This window comes from Cydia pomonella, chromosome 3, assembly GCF_033807575.1.
Source record: "Cydia pomonella isolate Wapato2018A chromosome 3, ilCydPomo1, whole genome shotgun sequence".
NCBI lineage: Eukaryota > Metazoa > Arthropoda > Insecta > Lepidoptera > Tortricidae > Cydia > Cydia pomonella.
The window spans coordinates 15,243,689-15,263,300 of NC_084705.1; the positions used below are offsets into that span (position 1 = coordinate 15,243,689).

Below are 19,612 nucleotides of genomic sequence, written 5' to 3' on the forward strand. Positions count from 1 at the left end.
TTTTAATTGCTGTACGGTTACTTGAGCCAAGAATTTCAATTAAAAGCAGCGCTTTGTTAACGCATAATCACGTCGACATTTTCTTCCTGCCCGCACCCGGTTAAACTTTACCGCGTTGTCCGCGTTGCATAATCGTAGAAATGAATGCTGTAGCTCTCAGTTCGCTTCATTGCTTTGCGGTGCGGTTTGAGTTGTACGCCTTCGCGTCGACAGGTGTGGTGTCGCTACTATCGCATCTCCGTTCGCTCGCCCCTCTACTTAGTCGTACGTCAGTTTGAGTTCGTACGCCGCTCTGTGTAGTATTGCGGTTATTTTTATCTGTGAACGCGCGAAACTTTTTTTATCGAAACAATTTGGAACGTTGTTGTAAATGAACAGCCAGTTTCTCGAGTGCGTTTGAAGTGCAGGAACGACTGTTGAAGACAGTTTTGTGATCATTGTGTTGTACCGTGAGTGTGCTTGTGGTCACAGGTGTCACATTCCGAGGGGGACGCCGCAGCCTCCGCTCGAACCCGGTACCGCAGGTGGACCGCTACGCGAGGAAACCCATTTAAACTGTTAAGGTAAAGTTTACATTTACTTTTATTTACGTAGCTGCTGTTCGTGAGAGGCGCGACTTATTAGAATCGTATTACAGCTGCTCTGAATTGAGTAGGCTTTAGTTAAGCTTACAACTTTGTAAGAACGGTTATGCTACATGCCCTACAACGGAATCCAACGAGTGGGTGTAGGACAAGATGTTTATTCCCAGAGTACGAGTAGAAGTGAACCCTTAATTCACTGTGTAAACTTATGGGCACCCATTTCGAATTAGCAGCCTGCCTTCGTTCAATTTGCAGCAACTTTTGTTGTAGGTTAGGTACCCTTGTGGGTGGGTACAGATATTAAATTAACATACGATAACAAAACTAAGAGGCCACTGTGCTACAAAAGGTTGTGGAATGGATGATGCTGCCTTAATAGATGAAGTTAAGGTTCTCATCAGAAATATTTGCTGCCACTATGTAAGTACTTAACTTAATACCCTATGACTGAATACCGTGGACTTAAGACGAAACTGGAGGACCCACGCGAAATCACCTTTTCATACAAACGTAGACCTCAATTTCCTCTTCTGATATTAACATTATTGCATACCTATATCTGCATACTTATATCTGTTTTTCGCTCTTAATTTTTAAAAAAATCAAAAAATTTAAAAATGTTAAACGTAGCTATGGTTAATATAGATCAAGTTAATGTAAATATATTTTCCATAATATCAATATCCAGAGAGGAAAATGGCAGGTAGGCAAACAGTCAGGTGCAGCCTCAAGAGCTCAAATTTTACATACTAAAAAGTATGCCCTCCGCGGCGTCTGCCGCCCCTAGGCCTCCGACGATATTAAGTTGCCCCCCCTCCCCAGTTTACCGGCGGGCTACGCCCTTGGAAAATGGGGACTGCGTTTGTATTAAAGAGCTTTCGTCTTATCAGACGGGATGAGCTGAAAGCCCGTCCACCAGCGACCATTAGGAATGCCATTAGGTAGGTATAATGGTGGTCTTTCCTGCCCGTTGTGTGCACGGGTCTTTGTTAATAAGATCGACTACGCGAGCACATAAGCGGAGCTGAAGCCGTCGCCGAGGCCGAAACCGGCCGGGAGAGTATATTTTATTACTTACCCTATAATTATTAAGCTATGATTAACCTACCCTCTCTAATCAGGACACTGTATTTTACACTGCAGGGTCTGCAGGTGTAATTAGTGTAACGTCACCCTTTTAGACCCTCATTATCAAAGCTCGGACAGGTTATCGCAAAAATAAATACGTTAATAGAAAAGGCGCAAGTTTTTAGACATTTTGTGGGGTGCGGCAATGAATATAATTTAGAAATTAATCAAATAACAATGTAATTAACTGGTAATTAACATGAATTTAAAACATCTTTTCTATTTTCAAGTCACAACTGTTTTGCGATCGTTTTGCGATGATCTGTCGCAGCTATGCTCATTATACAAAAACCAGGGTTCAAAAGACTACACAGCAAGCTCGGTTCTCCATACAAACGTATAACTACGCTATCATTTTAAAAGGACTCTTCTTTCTTTTTCTTTTCATCCTGTTACCCCCTGCTGGGGTGTAGGGCTCGAACCATTTTCTTCCACTGACTTCGGTCCCGGGCAGCTTGGGTAACCTACTCCCACCCCATCCCCAATACACCCAACTCTTGCTCCACGGAACGGCGCCAAGTAGATTTAGGGCGACCATGTTTCCGTTTTCCGGGCATCTTCCAGGTCAGGGCCACCTTGGATAGGTGGGTGTCAGGCTTCCTGAGCATATGCCCAATCTAATGCCATTTGTGCGTTTGGATCTCCTTATGTACGGGTGCTTGTCCGGTTATTCTCCATAAGTGAGCGTTTGTGATCCAGTTAGGCCAAAAGATGTGAAAAATTTGCCTTAAGCATTTGTTCACAAACACTTGGGAGTTTTGTCATTAGGTTAGGTTTAAAAGGACTAGCTCGATTGATCTGAAACTTTGTACATACTAACTGTAACTGTGTATCTGTGTAGCAGAGCCCAACTGGGGAAGTACCTCCACCTTACAGAAAACAGCAGCCAAATAACACTAGTCCCTAGTCATAGTGTTGTGTTCCTGCCGGTGAGTAAGGTTGCCAGAGCTCAACGAGGGGGGGGTTTATGGTCGGCAACGCGCATGTAACTCCTCTGGAGTTGCAAAAGTACATAGGCTACGGAGACTGCTTACCATCAGGCGGGCCGTATGCTTGATTGCCACCGACGTAGTATAAAGAAAAAAAAACATACAATAGGCTAAGGTATATCTAGTCCTGTAAGTAGTTTATGTATCTTCAGATACCATAGTTAGAAAATAGCGAATTTAAATTTTTCATACAAAACTTGTTTTTGATATATTTTGTTTGTTTTATAAGCTGGAGCTTATACATATAAACTAATTACAGGCCTCAGGCCTTTGGTTTGGGACGCTACGTGTGTTAGACTAGACGCATTTGCCGCGTCCTTCCACTTACCGGCCGAGGATAGCAAACAGCGCGAATACAGTACGCTCGGCAGTGACTACATATTTGAGCCTTTTGGGGTTGAAACGTTAGGGCCCTGGGGGCCCAGCGCCCGGCTTTTATATAAGGATTTGGCGTCCCATTTGGTGGATGCCACGGGTGACGGGCTGGTCAGTATTTTGCCCAAAGAATTACCATCGCGATTCAACGGAGAAGTGCGGCCAGCAGACGCTGTGCGAGTTAGTGGGTGTTTTTTATTTGTAGGGGTTTTAAATGTATACTTTTAGAGTAAGTTGACGAAGCCTGTTGCAGATTTTACCGCTGTATTGTTTTGTGACGAAGCCTGTAGCTGAATGTGAGTTGGTGTTCACCTGACAAAGCCTGCGTTGCGGATATAAAAAATATGCTCCCTTAATGAAATTTTAATTTATACAAGCATAGGTATCAGGGATCGGAAACGGGTATTTTTTCTATGGGAACGAAAACGGTATTTTTTCGTTCTTTGTTAATTATTTCATTTCTAATTGGGCAATCTAATAATACGAAGTCGTTATCTGAAAACACAACCGAGTCCTATATTTGGAGTATAAAATAAACCGAAATATATGTTTATTTCAAAGTTTTTCCAAAAAACCGGTTCCGATCCCTGATAGGTATAACCTATACCTCATTTCATTGTATGTGCAAAGTTTCATTACAATCCAACACGTAGTTTTAAAATTAGAACGAAACTCCGTTTATATGGGAAGGTGAAATTCGGCCGATAACTATATTTTAAACTAATTTTTGTCAAGCTACGTCTGTGGCTACGTACGTATGTCTGCGAGTAGTACTACATTTTTTATATTAAAGGAAAAATGGAAAAAACTATGCCTTCGAAGTGAAAGCTCTCGAAGCGGTGAATTTGACCAATTTTTTCTGCACTGCTTAAATGTTCGTCGGGTTATTAGGTACAGTCGCGATCAGATATATCGGGGCGGCGAAGGTGCTCACAAATACCTTAATACGCTGTCATGGCGTTAGAGTGCGTATATCTGAAGGCGACTGTACTGACCTACCTAATAGTCATTCGTCGTGAGAATCGTTGTGTCGTTTACCCACTTACTTGATTATGTAAATAAGTACTGAACACGACTATACACCTATGTACCTCTCTACTTGTATAGACAATGGATGGGCTAACTACTTGAATCACTCGTAAGGAACCTACTTTTGGTAGGTATCTTAGTACAATTGTCAACACTTCGTGAGAAACAGGTTAGTTGATAATGAGGTGCAGAGTAGACTTAAGAAATGATAACAGGTATTGGTTATTAAAATTTGCAATAAATGTCTGTAAACCAGGTAAACAGAAATATTGATTTTGGTACAAATTATGTTCATAAAGTCTACATACTAAATTAATTTCTGACATACTTATGTACAGTCAGCTGCAGAGAGAGGTGACCATGCATGATGCAGGGGGGGGAGGGGGGGGGAGGGCAACTCACTCTGCGTCTGACTGTACCTACTTTTGTACTGTACAGCCTTTTTGTAAGACTTTGGTTGCGATTTTTTGTGGAGAAGTTCCTTTTGTCTCCTTCGGATTGCATCATCATGTTAGTTCCATGTTAGCATATTATTGCATTTATTTATTTAATCTTTATTGCACATACGAAAACACACTGTACAATAGGCGAACTTAATGCCGTGGTGTGCATTGTACCATTTGTACCATAGTTACCTATAGTCCCTATAGATACCAACTTTCAGCTAATAGACATCGAAAAGCGGTTTGAATTTGTTACAGGATTTGAACTCAAACAAGTATACATAGGTAGGTAGGTACTTACAGTGATGATGATGGATGTCATTCGATGACGGATGACGTTCGATGATTCCTAGGGAGGTATGAGTGGCCGCTTCCGCCTTTCGGCTGTGGCGGGTCGATTGCACGTCCATTGGAGGACGGCGTGTGATGCGGGTGTACTTACAGTGTTGTACCCAATCAAATTATAAGAGATCCGCTTGCCTCCACAAAAATATTAGTTTCCCTTCTCTTTTTAGTCGGTTAATACCGAGTAGTGGCACATGTCTGCTACGTATCTTAGTCTTCAACAGTTACTCATAATGAAACACCTGTAAAATACCAATACACATTAATTATTATTTTCAAATTTGACCTTTTTCACTGTCGGACACCTGCGTCGCTGAGTACCGTGTGTAATTGCATATTTAAAACCGCTAACAATGTATGTATACCTATCTACTAGAGATGTGCCGACTACGGTTTTGGCCGACTAGCCGACTAGCCGACTAGTCGGCAGTCAGGTGGCCGACTAGTCGGCCGACTAGTCGGCGTAGCCGACTATGGTCTTCGCCTAAGTTCGGGCGTAATCGGGAACGTTCGGGTCGCCTGATTCGCTGCCGCACGTGGTTGCGTTTTCATGTTTTGACTAGTTTTGTTTACCTTTCCGATTCACTTGTTGCTCCGGTGTGTTATTATTAGAAAAACATACATAACGAATCGTAATTGTTGTTTAAAAGTTTAAATAAACAAGTAGTGATCTTTATAAACATTATGACTAAAAGAAAATCACGCGTGTGGACATTTTTTGACGATGTTGAAGATGATTCAAGTAAAGTGAAGTGTAATCAATGCCAAGTACTTATTTCGCGAGGTGGACTGGGTAAATCGGCAAACACTTCGAGTATGGTGGTTTTTTATTTTATTTCCTTATTTTTTTGGAAGATCTAGGCAGCCGACTATTCGGCTCATATTGCCGACTAGTCGCCGACTAGTCGCCGACTATAAATGTGGCCGGATAGTCGGCTTTCCCGACTAGTCGGCGACTAGTCGGCACATCTCTACTATCTACTATACTTGCGACTTAACATGCTAACCTGTTTTTGGTAGTCTCGACTTGCTTTCGCACCGTGGTTTATAATTTATTTCTGTATTTATTATTATTAGGAGTTTATCTTTTATTTAGTAAGCTAATTGAGTAAATTGTACGATGTACTTTCTACCTATTTTATTACCCTTCCACCACAGAATTCGTTCTTTCAACCATTTCTATCATTGACGAGACAATTTAACTTGTTAGTCGATGGGTAGTTGCTGCTAAGAAATTCTCAGTACCTTTTTAGGGTTCCGTAGCCAAATGGCAAAAAACCGAACCCTTATAGATTCGTCATGTCCGTCTGTCTGTCCGATTCTGTCACAGCCACTTTTTTCTGAAACTATAAGTGCTGTACTGTTCAAACTTAGTAAGTGGATGTATTCTATGAACCGCATTAAGATTTTCACACAAAAAATAGAAAAAAAAACAATAAATTTTGGGGGTTCCCCATACTTAGAACTGAAACTCAAAAAATATTTTTTCATCAAACCCATACGTGTGGGTATCTATGGATAGGTCTTCAAAAATGATATTGAGGTTTCTAATATAATTTTTTTTCTAAAATGAATAGTTTGCGCGAGAGACACTTCCAAAGTGGTAAAATGTGTGTCCCCCCCCCCCACCCCCCGTAACTTCTAAAATAACAGAATGAAAAATCTAAAAAAAATATATGATATACATTGCCATGCAAACTTCTAACGAAAATTGGTTTGAACGAGATCTAGTGAGTAGTTTTTTTTAATACGTCATAAAATTAAAAAAAAATTTTTTTTTCGTCAAACCCATACGTGTGGGGTATCTATGGATAGGTCTTCAAAAATGATATTTAGGTTCCTAATATAATTTTTTTCTAAAGTGAATAGTTTGCGCGAGAGACACTACCAAAGTGGTGAAATGTGTGTCCAAAGTGGTAAAATGTTGAACGAGATCTAGTAGTTTAAGTAGTTTTTTTTAATACGTCATAAAGGAACCCTTCATGGGCGAGTCCGACTCGCACTTGGCCGCTTTTTTTATACTCCGTCGGTGGCAAACAAGCGTACGGCCCGCCTGATAATCTCCGTAGCCTACGTACGCCTGCAACTTTAGAGGAGTAACATGCGCGTTGCCGACCCTAACACTCCGCACCCTCGTTGAGCTCTGGCAACCTTACTCACCGGCAACACAACACTATGAGTATAGAGGGTCTAGTGTTATTTGGCTGCGGTTTTCTGTAAGGTACTTCCCCAGTTGGGCTCTGCTCTAGATCTGGAATGACATCCGCTATGCTGTGTCCTACCACAGGAAGCGAGATGACATTCACAATGCCCATACCTCTCTTTTGGACCTAGTTTAAGGACGTACCCGGGTCCAACTCCTACCTACCTATGATCTTACTCTATAGCTACATTTACATTCATAACACCTCTTTTTTTATTCCATTTTTTATACACTGCGAACGAGTAGTAACAAACTATATTATTAATACTTAGTAACATAGTTGCTGAATTTTTAGCCTAGTTATTGCACTATTGTTTCAAGCACCTGTGAAATCCAGTGATATTTCACTGAAAGTCTTAAATTACGCTATAAGTAACAATGGTACATATTGTACCGAGGGGGGGAAGTGAAATATTTTACGAGAGTCTATATATTCATGGCAGCCGCAGGCTGGAGTGAATTAAAGACTTGAGTAACAATATTCTTACCCCCGGAGTTCCACACAATGTTTTTCATCACACTTGCGAAGAAAAAACTAAATTTTAAGCGAAATAACAAACATTCGTCCGTCATATTCTCATGTTTGGACAGTTCAGGCTTCGAAGACAAAGACCTATCCGACGTTCGCTACGATTAAAAATTGTGTACACATATTTTAAAAGGCTATTAAATTAATCAAATGAAATATATAGAAATATTACATTATAAACGTTAATATTTTAGAAGTAAAACTCATTTCTACCTAGTTAATTCGTATGAATTAGTAACGAAAAAATAAAAAAAATAACTCCTTAGGGAGTTCTAGCTTTTTTTTCACAATCCATAACTCCCGCGGGAATAATATAGGCCTTTGTCCTTCAGTACACCTCCATGAAATAAGATCTTTTTCGAGCAAGTGTGATGAAAATAATTAAATACCTGCCTATCGGAATGTATTGTTCAACGCACCAAATGCTGATCATTGTGTGGTCTTGAGTTGAAAAGACGCCCTTGCACTATTTCCTTAACCTTACCATCTAATAGGTTTCGTGCTAAATAACAATGTGGGTAATTAGATACGTTTCTAACACTGTCACATTTAGTCACGCATCGTTTGATAAATTACAGGGTAAGGTAACGCATGATTTTTGTTGAACAACTTCTTGTGTTCGCTAAATTAAAGATTTTTGATGTGTATCATTATTGAACCATCTTTAATATTTTGATGAAATCCTGTCCATATTAGCATTAGTACATTACGGTTTGCATACAAAAGGTAGTCGTGTCCTGCGTCCGCTTGTTTAGTCTTTAAAAAACTATGGTGCTTGTTTATCTACTTCTTTAACTATTTATGTAATACTTTAAGCATGTAATGTATCTACGTAAATGTGCTTATTATAAAAGACATAGTAAAGTATGCAGTAACAAAGTAAAGTTCTAGCATAATATTTCATACGATTAATATCTGTGGCCAGCGGGCCCACAAATCTCCATTTATGTCGGTAACCGCGGTCTAGATAGAATCAAAATGCCGAGTCAAAGCAAAAGAACAAACCCTTTTTGTATATAAGGCAAGAAGCTTCGATAAAAATATATGTGTTATCTAAATTGTTCCAAGTAACATAAGGTTCAGATTCCCGTGACATTTAAACTTCACAATTTTTCTTTATATCTCCCAATGCTTGTGATAGTTAAGATATCGCTTATTGCCCTCCTACGATTCAAACAAGTAATCTTATAGCTAAAACGGTATTTTGTCGTAGTATTCAAATGGAATAGGTTTTACAATGTTTTACTAAAAGCAAAAACATATAAAAAGAATAGATTACAGCTTATTGAAGTACCAAGAAGAATGTAATTTTTTCGAAACTTATTGATGATTTTATTTGACACAGAATTTACACTAAAAATAAACTCGTAAATTATAACGTAGATAACAAATAGGTCACGTAACTTCTCCTCGGGCGACTCCTGCGACAAATACTGATTTGAGGTAAGTAAAACAAGTAGGCTACTCCACCTTAAATTGGACTTAACAGCAAGTAACATGTTATTTACGAGATAAGTCACTAGTCACTGTTAAACACTTAGTAAAGGAAAGGTATTGACTTTAAAAGGCCAACTGGGATTGACAGAATTTGAATTCAGAATTAGAGTGATCATGTGTTGTCGCAATCGCTTTGTTAGATCTCAGACCTAAACTGTTAAACTGCTCGAACCTGTTAAGGAATGCAGCTAAGGCCGAATGTAACAGCCTTTGTAAGTGGGACGAGGGGCTTAATTTATCCAATGTGACAGCCCTGCGAATTTAGTGTGGCCTTGGTACAAATATCTTCTAAATGTATCCGGAATTTGGTTTGGGCCCTTTTTTGTAGACTTGCCAATTAAATTTTAGGGATATTCATAAAAAAGACGTACCTAGTAACCATGACACCAGCACTACAACGGGAGGGATATTTCGTCACGTTATAGACTATTCCGATTTTTATACGGATCGTTATTTTTTTACAGAATCCTCTATTTTATTCTATAAAAAAATTAAGGTAAAATGTACACAACTTAATACGATGCAATAGCCGATACTTGTTTGACCTTCGCTTCGTCTTCTGTTCAAATATCACATTAATTTTAATTCAAGTTTGAGTATCACATTAGGACTTCGCTACATTATCATAGACAAGAAGCATAGCATAGCATAGCCGGACAAATAAGATTGAAATTCTTCTGTAAGATAATTTTTATTTTAAATATTTATTAAGTGTACCTAACACACCGTATAATTATATTACATATGTTGCTTTACAATAGTCTTAAAGTATTTCAACTGATACAATACGACAATTATGGAGTACATAGAATTGTTCAAGTATAATATTGGAAACGAGATCAAAAAATACGAAATATTAAATTCTAAATTAATTTGGAGCGCATTGATTAGTACAGTACTGGCCTGCTAATTCGTTTCTAGACAGTTGCTTGTAACGGATCCGCATTCTTGTCTTCGGTTCAGCAACTGACCAGCTTTTGGATTCGCTATTAATATCAATGAAAGTTTCACTTCAAGTAGTAGAGTTTCAAGAAGTTTCAATTCTAATAGTAGGTTCTTCACAAAACATTCTACTCCAAATAATATTATCTATGAGTTCAAAGCATAATACATATTAGGAATACATACGTAACATATCACACCTTTTGTAACAAACTACCCTTTAAGGCAAAAAACTTCAACAAAAATATAAATTTAATCAAAATACTAATTTATTTTATTTAACAGATATATTAAGGAGACAAAGCATAGAGCTGTAAGAACATAAGTTCATAAACTGAGAATAATGGTAATGTAATGTCTCTGAATTGCACAGCACGATCTAACTTCTGTGGTCGGTTGTGCTCGATAAATCTCACGTTTAGTGAACATGCCACGGTGCCTAGGAGAGGCCTTACTGACGAGGTCGACAATGCTCTTAACAAATGTCAGCTGTGATATCATTTCAGTTTGTGACGCAATTCTAAGGAAATCTTTGGAATGTAAACAGGGCACGGCAATAATGTTAGTAAATTTTCTAATCCGAACCAACTTATCGCAATTGGTGAAAATTTTCGACATCTCATTACCATTTTTTTAATTTAATTACTGAAAAATAAAAAATACTCAGCAATGAATATATGTAAAATGAATATTTTATTTTTCGCTACACTGCGTGACAGTTTGTTGGCGAACGGTAGCACTCAACATTCTTCCTCAATCTAGTGTAAGGTGTAGGTATCTACTAACAGCACTAAAATAGGCACTAGGAATTTTTTTAATAAAACTAAAATATGGTACTCAAATCGATGCCAAACCAGTGTGCAAGGTATGGAGTTAATAGGATACGGTATACTTCCGTATCGCTAATGGAAGCTGCTCCTAAAACTAGTGCGATAAGGACAACGCTAGGTTACCCAAAAATCCAGCGTAAAAATCTCAAAAAACGATGTTTTGTACTCGAGTGTTTCCTCCTCCAAAACTGAACCAACGGAGGAAACAGTCGAGTATGTTTGTATGAAAAAATTACCACTTCTGTTGCCTCTTAAACTCTTAGGTACCGGAAAATACAATGAATGGATAGGTATTTCCTCTTCACGTCAATTTACAGTAGGTATTTTAAGAATTTGCAATCTCAAACGGCGTAGTGACACAGATATTAACCACTTCGCGTGACTTAAAAGACCATGTAATGCGGTTGACGTAATCGTTTAGAACAACAAACAATGGCTAGATTTGTAGTTACCTAAATTATTTTCGACTTATAAGGTCATAATATAAATATTTCCCGTAGGTGGTACGGCCAAGTTATGAAATGCGAGTGGTGTGCCGTTTAGGTACTTACTGGATCTCTTTGGGTATAATAGAAAAGTAAATTAAAGGGACCGGTTTGGCCCTGCCCAATTATGCCCATAGTTTGAGATACGATGACTTCTTGAAACGGAAAGGAGAAAATTATACCATTGAAAAGTAACGGTTCCGTATATTTTCTTTACTTAAACATAACAAATACTTATGAACTAGCTATTTTAATTCCAAGTGCAGTGATGGCCATAAGTCATAGAAAATTACCTAGGAAGTTAATTTAATTTCATAGAATCAGACGTAAAATGAGTTTTCTGCAGATGAGAGAAGCCTCACGACTAACTTCCTGTCGCACCCAGAAAATTTATGTCGGCGTGGCTATTATATTCTTAGCTATTATGTCCCTATACCAGCAGACCTTTGCAAACTTTTCTAAATCATGACAAAGCAAAATTGTATCTCATGGCTACTCGATTTAATTGTAGTGTTTGCACTTTATTTTTAATTTTTGTGTTTTAATAGATTGAAATAGTAGATTGTTAACCAAGGGTGGAAAGAGAACCATATCAGCCGAAATATTTTGGCTCACTTCGTTCGAGCGCCAATAGTTCGAGGGTGAGATGGTTACTTTTACCCGAGTTAAACACTCTACTATTCATTTCGACTATGAGGCAACTCAAACACAAAAAATGTAGGTTTATTATAGATATATTTCTTTAGGACAAATTATTAACAGATACATACTTACAGCGATAGGTAAACGACATAACAACAATGAAATGAAATTAGTTAAACTTTATCATAGAACCTCAGGATAAGCGTTTGACATGTCTCTGAAGTTTACAGAGAAATTTGAACAATTCGAAAAAGACAAATTAATAGGACATTATGACCGTCGTTTAAGAATCTCTCGACCTGTTTTGCAGTGAAAATCTTTAATATCTTGCTTTTAAAGTATTCCGATCGTCTTTTTAAAAATGCTAACAAGTTCGTAAAATTCTTCAAATCAACTTGATGCTTGTGAGTTGAATTAATTTTTTCGTCACTGGAATCGCACGATAAATCCATTTTTATTCAGAACTGAACAATTTTCTTGTTTTATCCGTTATTCCCGCCTTTTAAATGACTTTGTTTCCAATTAAAAAGTTTCAGTGTAATGCCTGTAATGGGCTCTACTCTATAGACAACAAACAAAACACATACAACAAATCGCAAACGATTTTTGATACAATCCCGATAATTTGGGCACGAATTCAGTCTATAAAACCCAACCCACCCAGAGACAGAAAGAGATAGCAATAGGTGTCTGTACCACCATGAATGAGTGGAATAGTAGAATGATTTGAATAGCTTTTTTCAAGAGACAGAATGAGATAGCAATAGGTGTCTGTACCGCCTTAAATGAATGGAGGTACAGACACTGGGTCTATTTTATATAGCATAAGCTTGCTCATCATAACTTTAAAAAAAAATACTTTCCACCCTAGGGTGGGAAGAGCTATTTTCCACCCGGCTATCTGCTCATGAAAAACCGAATAGGAGAGATGAAATGTAACTTGCTGATACGGCTCCTTGCATAATTTTCTCACGCCAATACATTACTTGTACTAACACGACATATTATCTCTCAAGTCTCAAAGTAACTGTTTTAATAGGCTCTTGAACATCCATGTTACTGTACAGTCGCCATTAGATATATCCGAGCGGCTGAGGTGCTCAAAAGTATCGGAACATGCACTCTAACGCCTTTACAATTGAGGCGAGTTCAGATATTTGTGAGCATCTTGGCGGCTCCGATATATCTGATGGCGACTATAACTACAGTTTCTCTAATGTAACACAAGAATTCCAATATTGCTTTGTAAGCGCAAAAAGTACGGCCTAAGTTATCGGAACTAAAGTCTAACAAGACTGAAGACTTCGGTTAACAAGCTTCAATAATTCTTTATGTAGACCTTGAATTAACCTCATGTTTCAAACCCTCTGAATGGGTGTTTCATAAAGTGAGAATCGGTCGTTTTTCAATAGTGGCCCGGCGTGCTATACCCAGACAAAAGCGAGATAGGTGTTGATAGATAGTTGTCGACCTTTACGCGCAGCGAGGACAAAAAGCGGAGTGAGGACGTACTTTTACTTGTCTGAAATGTCTAGCCACCTGCTTGGTTACATACCAATATATATTTTTTAGGCTTATTTGACGAGGACATTTGATTTATGCATTTGTATTTATTTAATGAAAGAGAAGGGAAAGGTAATATGATAGCAATCTTTTCACTGAAGGTCACCCTACGGTTTGCACAACGAATCTGAAATGTATGAAAAGAACCGGATAATTTCATACATTTCGGATCCGAATTGCAAACCGGATAGGGTTTTGAAAAAGGATGGAGGATTGTAATTTTTTTATTTTTCTGATAAAGAATATCAATAAAAGTCTAACTTACAACCCATCAAATATAGAAAACACGCAGTGATTAAGAATCCGCAGCAACCTCGGCCGAATTTAACGTTCCCATACAAACGCAGTTTCGTTCTCATTTTAAAACTAGGTATGTACGTGTTCGTGTTGGATTGTAATGAAACTTTGCACATACAATGACATGAGATATGTCTATGCCTGTAATTAGTTTATATAGCTTCAGCCTATAAAACAAACGAAATAGAGCAAAAACAAGTTTAGTATGAAACACTTAAATTCGCTATATTTTTTAATCGATGGTATCTGAAGCTAAATAAACTAATTACAGGCATAAATATACATTATTCTATTCTAAGTACATAGTTTCAGAGCAATCAATCGTTTTAAAATGAGAGCGTAACTGCGTTTGTATGGAGAACCTAGCTTGCTGCGAACTCTTAAGCAAACATAAAAAACAATGAGTTTTTACAGGTCATTTCATATAGCATTTTTTTATTGAATTGACAACAGGATGCGGTTATGTATGGAATTTATTATTTACACTATTTATTTGTCAAACTGTTTTTATTGCGCATACGCGTATCATTAAGTAGTTTGATAATGGTGAAAGAATTCAGCATCCGCTTTGTTCTAGCAGTGGATTGTGTGTCCTTGTTGTCAATCATTGTCATTAGATGTTATTGAACGCTGACGCGAGGAGTAAGGAATTAATTGTTAGACATATTGAGTAGAGTTCAATTAATTACTTTTAGATAAGAATATATCTAGCGTGTCTCTCCTCTCGTCTTGCCTTGTCTTACCCAGTTAAAACAACATTCACTGGAATAAAGTTAATATTATAAAATGAAAAAGGTAAGTACATACATATAACATGAATTTATATTTATTTAATTGTATGGCATATTACAATAATTCTTGGTCGCTTTACAAATTAATATCTAGTTAGTTCTTCACCCAATGAGCTGCGTTTTCGCTTAGCTTAAGTAACTCCAGAGGATCTCCTGTGTACTTTATTTTTGGGTACTCGCGGACAATGTGGTAAATGGACTGTACAGGTGCTCCACAGTCGCGGTTCGGTTAATCTCGCCACCGACACTTAAACTTTAATTCTCCGGATCGCCCGCTTTCAGGGCGAAGTCTATTTAGTTGGCACCATTCCCGTCTCGGACCCGAAAACCCTTGCGGTTTGTTGGTGGGATCGCAGCTGGCTTGGGATGCCCTGGGCAAGTTAGCAATCCAATCCTCTCTCCATTTATCCTTGGTGTTAATGCTGCTGTCTTTAAGTTCCTGTGCCGTATTGTACGGTGGACGTCGGGATTTTATTTTAAGCGTAGCCTAGGCGGACAGAAAAAATCTGAAAAGACGGGTAGCTTTGGATTTGAGGCAATTTTGTTTGCTTCCTAAAGGAAAGGAAGCAAACAAAAAAAAAGCAGGCAAAAGCAGGGCTTGTTGTCTCCTAAGATGAGGCGGAGAAATGTGGCTCAGAGCTGGCAGCCATTGTGACGGAGTGGACTGTATGGTACCGGTAAGTAAGTAAAAGTAAATATTATTTATTGCACCCCAAAGAAAACAAATTTACAATATAAATAAAGGTAGCAACAGGCGGTCTCTCTTCCAGACAACTTTAGGGTAGTAGGATATAAAGAACAGTAAGTTTTTAGAACAGGTAGTGCAGGAATTAATTAGAAGAATAGGAATAGAACCGCATGGTTTTTCGCAGCTGGACATCGACCTTCTCCACATGTGCATGTTGAGCCATACGGTGATATTAACCACTTCACGTGGTTACACGTTAAATAAAGAGTGAAGAGGTAAAACAATCGATAATTAAATTTTAGTTTTAAATGTAAAAAATACACGTCTAACTGAACCTGTTCCTATAAATTAGATGAAGCTGTGTCAACCATACGTTCATTACGTAAACAATTTTGCAGCCATCTAACCGTGAGAATTCACTATATTTATATAATCAAACCAATAAAAAGGAAATCTTACTGTACCATCTCCGTAATTAAATTCGCCAATTGGCACCTCGCACACGTCGTATTTTGAAAAAACTCATAATGTCTGTATCTGAAACACATTTGAGTTTACATAAAGCAAATGAAAAATAAATACCACCTTGAAATAAAACATTTGGTGCCATTTCTGTGATAAAAAAATGTTTTGAATTAGAAAGTTTTAAGATTTTAGGTATATCTTCTCATAGCAATACTATTATAGGTACGAAATGTAGCATTCATATCAGAAAACCGTACTACAAGCTCTCGCGTAGCAATATTTATAGCAATATTTAGTTTTGCGGTATCCGTGTTAATCCACTTATGTGTCTCCTTTATTGAAGGGTTAGCAAATAAATTGCATGAATTATATTATACCGTATCATTACCACTAGAACTTAAAGTCAAAGTGTAAAGACCCCTGTAAATATTTCATAGTATATCGTCATTAGCATAACTATTACCATTCCTTTCCCAATAAAGTAAAGCCCGAATATAACTACAAAATACAAAGCTATAAAGCAAGTGAAATAAATTATCATGTATTATGACATTTTGTTTGTATTGTATTAGTCTAAAATGGATATTCAAGTTACCGTTGATGCAGCAACTACTTACATAGGTTACCTAACGGCAAAGTAATACTTAGGTTATGTAAGAATTCGGGAAAGAGGGTTATTAGAAGTTATTTAAACAAATATGTATCATAGCGTTATTTATAAAGCTTTTTTTGTCCTGTCTATCATTCGTGTTTGTTAAAAACAGACATTTAACAGGATATTGCTAAGTTCTATAACCATATAAGGGTTACTAAATAATTCTGAGGACTTGATAATAAGTAGCTTTTTAAATGCATTTCATAATTAACAAACTATCGACCCAAGCCGTTTGATTAACTCAAGGAACAGAGATTAGGTATTGTTACAAATTACTTATCATTAACAATACGAGGGTCACATTTCAATGCTTGATGCATATGCAAGCACACATACAAATAAGTAGCGGCATTCGGACTTTATAAATTTGACATAGTTACGCTCTTTATCCTCTTTAATATTCATTCTAATATGCTTAAATAATAATTATTCTGCAAGCATTACTTACAAAATCATACGTTTTATTGATATCACTATCGTACCAATCATCGAAAAAAAAACCGGTCAAGTGCGAGTTCGTTTACCTCGCGCACCGAGGGTTCCGTACAAACTTTCAATTTTGTCATGTAACTATGATCACGAAAGACTTCTGACCAGAGGTATACTATTTGCATAATATTGTGCAGCGCCATAATTGGCTAACTAATTTGTGCGATGTGTATGTATGTTGGTTTTTCAGGAATAATTGTTTATCATGTGAACCGATTTCAATATTTTTTGTTTTATTTGAAAGATGGAGTCTTTAGTGTAATCTCATAGGAATTTCAACTATAAGTAACACCCGCAAACGGGATTAAATTGCAAATTAAATAACAAAATGTTTGTGGTCAATAAAAAAAAAAGTCGTCAAGATCTGATTTTATTTTCCCTGTAATCTTTATGATAATGTTATTATTTTGTAAAAAAAATAATGGTTTTTTATCCGTAAACTTCGGAGATAAGGGGGGAATGGTATTTTTTGTTTCACATTTTCCTTCATGAGTCAATTTTTTTTCACTATGAAAAAAAAAACAATACACTTCCTAGCGGTCTGGGTTAGCGTTCTTCATTTGTATTCCAAATTTCAAATCGATAGCTTAAGTACTTCTCGAGATATTTAGCAATGTGACAGACGGGCGGACGGACGGACAGAGTCGCACCATAAGGGTTCCTTTTGTACCTTTTTGGTACGGAACTCTAAAAAGAAGAAAATACGACAACATCAGCAAATAATATAAACAAGTTTGCTGCGTTTTTTAAGAATTTTATTAGCCCTTGATATGTGTCAACTATCCTAACACTTTTAGCGATACATGTATGAAAAAAGCGCTGGTGGCCTAGCGGTAAGAGCGTGCGACTTGCAATCCGGAGGTCGCGGGTTCAAACCCTGGCTCGTACCAATGAGTTTTTCGGAACTTACGTACGAAATATCATTTGATATTTACCAGTCGCTTTTCGGTGAAGGAAAACATCGTGAGGAAACCGGACTAATCCCAACAAGGCCTAGTTTACCCCTCTGGGTTGGAAGGTCAGATGGCAGTCGCTTTCGTAAAAACTAGTGCCTACGCCAAATCTTGGGATTAGTTGTCAAGCGGACCCCAGGCTCCCATGAGCCGTGGCAAAATGCCGGGACAACGCGAGGAAGAAGAAGATGTATGATTCGTTAATGTATTATTATCGTAAAAAAATACGCCCTTTAATAATATACCTACTGCTAGAAAGACACTGAATTTAAAGATTTCCATCATTTTATCCACGCAAGCAAAATGTGTACTTCTTGTAAACCGAGTTTCTCGAGGTCTGGTTAGTTGCGTTTAGTGTAAAAAAAAACAAACAACTGTCACTAAAAACGAATGGCATCATTGAACGTGAGTCAATGTCGTTCATCTCAGTTTCGCCTTAATAGGACCCTATCGAGCTATCCCTCTCCGATTTCATCTTAATGTCGCTCGTATCTTGATTGGTACATCAACCTGTCTTGTGTTTTTCTAAATGCACTTTATGTTGTTTTTATGCGATAAGCAACGTAACTAAAACTGTGCGGATTGTGCCTTAGAAAAGGTTTTAAACTTTTTAAACTAAAATAGATTTATTTCTATTATTGGCGGAGTGATTGAAAAATATGTTTATGAATCTTGATTCTTTAATTCTTCAGACTCTTATGTGGTGGGAACGATCTAAGAGAGGCCTTCTTAGTAGCTTAATTAATGTGTGGCCATCAGTAACAGGCGAGGGCCTTTCCTGTTCCCATCCCCAGTCACATTATTGTTCGTGCGGGTTTCTGCCTCTGCACTTAGTACTAGTACTATCTATTTTGTACTAATCTTATCTTTTACCATTTTCAAATAATCTATATGCCTCAGTTATCGTTGTATTAGGTGTAAGTATTTTCCTAGGCACGTTTAATAGTAACCTTTTTCTTGATAATCAGTGTATGCTTGCAGTCAAGTTACCGTCGAAAATTACGAATTAAAATGAGTTGAAATGCCGACTTAAATACTATACAAAGAAACTCGTGCGGCTATTGTGTAATGTGTAAATACTTCCAATGAAGCTTACACAATACCATACATTGCAGAATTTGTATGTTTTTTAGAAATAAAACGAGAAAGGGGTCTGAATCCCAGTAGATATCGTTCGAGTAGGCCATAACCATTAGTTGCATCTAATATTAAGAACAAAATTATTTGTGTTCAGATGCAAAGCTACCCTACTTAAACTGATCCCGAATTTGTGAAAAACTCTATGAAATCTGAGATATAAGATACCCGAATCCCATTTCATTACCAGTTGTTTAACTAGTGCGTAGTGCGAGTTGCTATATTAGGTAAAAAAGTAAGCAGAAAATATTAACTAAGGTAAGTGTAGTAAAGATACCAAGGGAAACAAACCGTCTATTTATGCCTATTGCATGCTGGTATTAATTAACCGTATATATAATTGTCTTATAAAGCTTTGTATTTATTTAGTTATTAGATTGTTTGCCCCGAGTCAATGCTAACACGAAATTGAAGAATTGTTTAATTGTAAACAATTTTTAAAAACTAGATTTGTATTTGTTACTTATTACAACACAACACACAGTTATAATATTAGGTTATGGTGTATAATCTCTTAAAATATTAATTTATTGTGTGAAAATTGTGTATTTTA

The 19,612-nt window shown here is 37.3% G+C and overlaps 1 protein-coding gene across 1 annotated transcript in view; it reads left to right on the forward strand.

The window, feature by feature from the left end:
- The first annotated feature begins 270 nt into the window (after positions 1–270).
- The window catches only part of LOC133516146 (cadherin-99C), a 149,920-nt gene continuing 130,578 nt past the window's right edge, over positions 271–19,612 (forward strand). The window contains exon 1 of the mRNA XM_061848923.1: positions 271–563. The gene's annotated coding sequence lies outside the window, so the exon portion shown is untranslated. The remainder of the gene's footprint in view (positions 564–19,612) is intronic.